General features: G+C 36.3%; 1 long non-coding RNA gene across 1 annotated transcript; it reads right to left on the bottom strand.

Moving 5' to 3' along the window:
- Positions 1 to 175: 175 nt before the first annotated feature.
- LOC118477313 lies at positions 176 to 4485 on the bottom strand. Its single transcript, XR_004858281.1, has 2 exons — positions 3960 to 4485; positions 176 to 947 (listed from the first exon to the last, which is right to left on the bottom strand). It is a non-coding gene; the product is annotated as an uncharacterized LOC118477313 (long non-coding RNA).
- Positions 4486 to 4963: the final 478 nt, after the last annotated feature.

Here is a 4963-nt window from a genome sequence, read left to right as displayed (position 1 = left end):
CATAGCCCAAAGAAAAAGGGACTTGAGGCGATGAAAAAGTAACTATGGAAGTACTGTTGTACTTCATGAATACACTTACATTACATTGTATCACTTTAAATTGAAACACACCCACCTATTAAATATCTTAAAACATCATCATATTATAAAAATTATACGTCCCATAATTTAGTAATTTTTTGCTATTTGATAATACAAAAATTAAAATTTTAAAAACTCATATAAATGTAGACCTGTAAAACGGCATACGAAGTAAAACTATCTAACCCCCTCCCTGAAGAAAGCACATTTTAACAAAGCAGAAAAGAACGAACTCCTGATATGTAATTATCTTTAGCTTTTTCCCCCTAGAAAATGAAAGAACAAGTAGGCCTACAAGGTCATTATTTCCTGAAAGGTACAATTAGGAAGTAAACTCTACCAGGTCCATTAGCATACAGAAGGTTTATCTTCAGGTAAAATTGACAAGTGCCAATCTTTAGAGATAATACTGACAAGTGCCAATCTTCAGAGACAAAATTGACAAGTACCACTTTGGAGAGATAGACATATATTTCAAAAGTTCCATTAGAACAGCACGAAGGAGAATGACAATTTATGCAGTCACAGCGGACAAACCATAAATTTTTTTCTGAGACAGAACGAAAAATCATACACTTAAAAGAAACTTTGAGGAGAATCCCCTCTTCCCTCCATCCCATTGCAAACAACATTACTTTGTCAAAAACTGAAGGGTACAAAATACAAACTACACAAAGATGTGGAACCTATCTTACCGTTGACAGATGGGCGGCTGGCTTTCTTCGCAGCATCCGCAGCATCAAGTTCTATATTAATATCTGTATCAGAAGCCCGTGCATTTTCCCCTTCCATAGGAGCCCCCTCGGCACCAGATGTAGCCATTTCAACTTGAGGTCAGGTTTTTCAATAATCCTGGTCAGATGGTGCTGATGACAAACAACGAATTCAAAAGAATATTTTAATATAAGATAAGATTTATCTAGCAACATATTATAAGATAAGATTTAATTTTAAAAATTATTTATCTCCAAATATATAGAAATTTGCTGCTATCAAATGGTAAATATACACAGAATGCTATCACACTATTCAACACAGACAACACACACACAGATACTCTCTCTCTCACTCTCTCTAGATCACACACACACACACACGCACACACACGTACACACAAACACACACACACACACACTGTATTTAAAATCAGATACAAACACTAGAGTGATTATATGACTATTGACTATTTTCGTAATAAGAAAGATGATCATCTTTTCCTTTTTCCATTCAACTAACACTTTGGGATTTACAAAAAAAACCCACTCTATTACAACACCATTGCATCCAATTCATAATGTTCATGTTAACATACATCTTCGAACCAAGAGACAGCATGGAACTACAACATTTAATTCTTACTTTAATGCAGTTTCATTTATAAATATAATATATATAAAAATACTATTTCAAACTAAAGCATCATATATATCTTTATATTTAAAGATTTTTTATTATAAATGCATCATGTTGCAAAAAACCTAATGCCTATTCTGTGGAGTACAAACTTGAGTAATAGAGCAGACGGTTGACGAAAAAAAAAAGAATGGGACTTGAAAAGGAAATTGACAATAAAAAATTCTTATTTTCCTCTTTCTCATAAATTCAAAAATGGATTTTCACAAAAAGAGACCAATGAAAGAGATTGCTACAGTTCAAACCCTCTATACTGGTTGGTTGTTATAATTGTTATGAGACATGATCACTGAGGCAACTAATGTGAACATTTATTTAAAAAACCTAAAAAACAGAGGGTCCCTTAATGAGGTCATGTTTCCATAATCCTGGATCCCCTCATGAATTAAATTGTGTGAGACACAAAATCAATCAAATTAGACCGGGAAGCCTGGAAGGTAACATTAAAATTTCCAGAATTAGCAAATTTGGGGAAAAACCAGAGTCTGGGAGAGTCCATCTCTTGGGTGATCAACATTAATTATTTAATTTTAAATTTCAAAACACACTCAAAACTTTAGTTTATAACATGAAAAGTACAAAATATGTAACACATATTAGTGTAACAGCTGGCACGCACATGCCCAGCAAAGATTCCAAGGCAAAAAGGTAACAGCAGATACAAGTCAAAAGAAGAAACCATGAAAACTTTTGTGTGAAAAAATGCTACAGGTCTGTAATTTTCAAATGAGGAGCACTTTGAGTTCTTACTTTTTTTTTAAATAAAATTTTTGGAATTTTTACAACTCCTATATTTTTACAAAATGCATTTTGAAATCACCTGAATTATAGATCTAGATAGAGTGCTTGAATTTTTTAATGAATAATTTTTTAAATTTTGATATTTTCGAGCATTGGAGGGTTCTAAATTGCTACTTCAATGAATATGATAGTACAAAAGCTCTGCCTACCTAGAAAAGTCTATTATAATGAATGAATGACAATACACTGGGTGATTAGACAATTGCGTGGTCATCTTGGACAGGTGTCTGAGGTTTCCGGTTGATGAAATATAGCGGTCTCAGCTGCATAATAATATCAGCTGTCACCTCGGGAAGTGCCATTATAGTAGTAGTCAAATAAAAGCAAAGGGATTGGGATGTGGTCATTTGTGCAGGCCACCATTATGGCAGTGTCGACAGCATATAAATATATTTTTTAAATTTTTATCATAATTTCAATATATAAGGTTTTTTGTGTTTGCTGGGAGTCTCAGAGAGGGGCTCTCGTGATTTAGTTGTTACGGTTTTCGCCTCTCATTCAATAGGTCCCGGATTTGAAGCCTGACAGCGACAGAAAACGTTCTTCTCTAAAATTTTCTGAGATTCCCCTTTCAGAGACCTCATTTCCGGCTCTCTATCAAGCTTTAAAATCTACATTTCGCTGAGGGAAGTTCTGATGGTCAAATGGACAGCGCGTCTGCATTTGAAGTCATACAATTTTTTTAATGAGCGTGGGATCGAACCCCGGTCCTGGAAGATTGGGTTTTTTTCCGCTTCTCCTCCCAACTGATCAACAGTTGTTCCCATAAATTATAACTTGTTGCTTTGTAGTTTTGGTATACCGCAGTTTTTTATGCATGCATGTAGTGATGAAGCATGCAGGAAGGGGGGGGGGGGGTTAACCCTCTGGAGTCTTTATATTTACGGCAGTTTTCGAGCGGTTTATATAGAGATCTAAATTGTCTTTGCGTTTACCGTGTTTCAATTTCAGGCATCAGAGTTCTTGCTGTTCTGAGCATCAACGATCTTTAAGCGATCTTCCATCATGTCCAAGTACTAGATTCTAGATCTAGGTATTCCGAAATGTGCTTACATGCGGTACTTCCACGGCCTTCTTAAAATAGTCTGTGGGTATCCCAGGAAGTGATAACATCACATTACTAAAATTAGATCTAGATCTAGATCTAGCAGCCAATCAGGAAGATGCGTCGTTCTACATTATTTAATCGCATGTTACGGCGTCACGGGCCACTCCATTCGCAAATTGTAAACCAATCTCGAGAACGTTTCGAGCGTTCGGAGATCTAGATTCTAAGATCTAATCTAGATCTAGATCTAGATATCTAGAATCTAGAGCTGGCCTTGAAATTTCAGAGACAGTCCAACAACAAAAAATTTTAAGAAAAAGAGAAAAGAATATTACAACTCCTTGATTTCCTAAATGGAAATCAGAATATCAACCATTCACTCTAAGTAAGCTTTAGTCCGAGGCCTAGAAATGATCTATCTGTATAGTACTGTATACTTGAGAAACTCTCTCTGCTATTATGCCAATTACGGCAAGTATTTTTTGGCAAGAAAGAAGGATCTAGATCTAGATCTAGATTTAGATATAGATTCTATATCTAGAATCTAATATATCTAGATCTAGTCTAGAAATATAGATCTAGAATAGATCTAACCAGGAAGGATTATTAGGCTTACTTCATGTCATGGACTCGCAAGAGAGAATTGAAAATTCTCTTCAAATCCAGATTCATTGCATTGCAGCTCGGTGATTGCTGAACTGAACTAAATCAGCTCCAAACTCCAGTCCAGAATAATTATCAAATTGACTCGAGTAGGCCTCTGCCTCTATGTCAAACCACTGTGTTGAGTTCGATGACAGACTTTCCGGGAAAATCAGGATATTCTAGATCTTGATTTTTCCCCCTTTTCCCGAAAACACACACAGTATTTACAAGACTGGAAAAAAACCCAGAAGAGAAATCGTCCGTGAATTGGTATCCTTCCAAATCCTTGGACTTCGCTGAAGTCTGAAGCTAGCAGTCGAACACAATTTTTCTAGCACTGTGTGTACACAACACAGTAGAGTAATAATAGCCTAGGCTACTGAAATCAAGAGTTGCCGTTATCGATCATGTTTCGGTGGCGCTAGTTGTCTAAGGGTGGCAAAGACATTTCGTAAAGTCTAGCCTAGACTAAACTGCGTTAGCCCATTCGTTGAGCGAAACAGGAAGTACCGCCGATTCCACGGCAGGCAAGAAAGGGAAACTTAATTTTTTCGGTTATTTTCGCTTTCCGAAGCTGTCACGATCTATTCTGTTCAGACACTGCAAAAGAAAATGAACGATACGAAAAAAAAGTTGTTGTTTTTTAATGGAAAGTAATGGGAACGTAAGTCTTGCGTTTGAGTGCACAAGTGCTCATTGTGTATCTACCTTTGTATTTGAGCTTTCTTTTTTTTTTTTTAAATCTGAAACTGACACCAGTGCTCATTGGTTCTCCATTCACTTCTCTGCTCGGAGGCTCTGAAAAATCCTACATCATCCTGGTGTTTCCCCGTCACACATCTGTCCAGTTTTCTGAATGTTATAAGTTTTTCTGGGTCTGCCTGCATTATTTGCTTCAGAGGTTAAGAAGCTCAAAGCATTATGCCGAGTGAAGTGCCCTAGAAATCGCATAAATTGTGGCTTCCTAATATTGTT

Source organism: Aplysia californica, unplaced genomic scaffold (genome assembly GCF_000002075.1).
Source record: "Aplysia californica isolate F4 #8 unplaced genomic scaffold, AplCal3.0 scaffold00062, whole genome shotgun sequence".
Taxonomy (NCBI): Eukaryota; Metazoa; Mollusca; class Gastropoda; order Aplysiida; family Aplysiidae; genus Aplysia; species Aplysia californica.
Note: the sequence above shows the minus strand (reverse complement) of the source record. Positions and strands in the feature narration are given on the sequence as shown.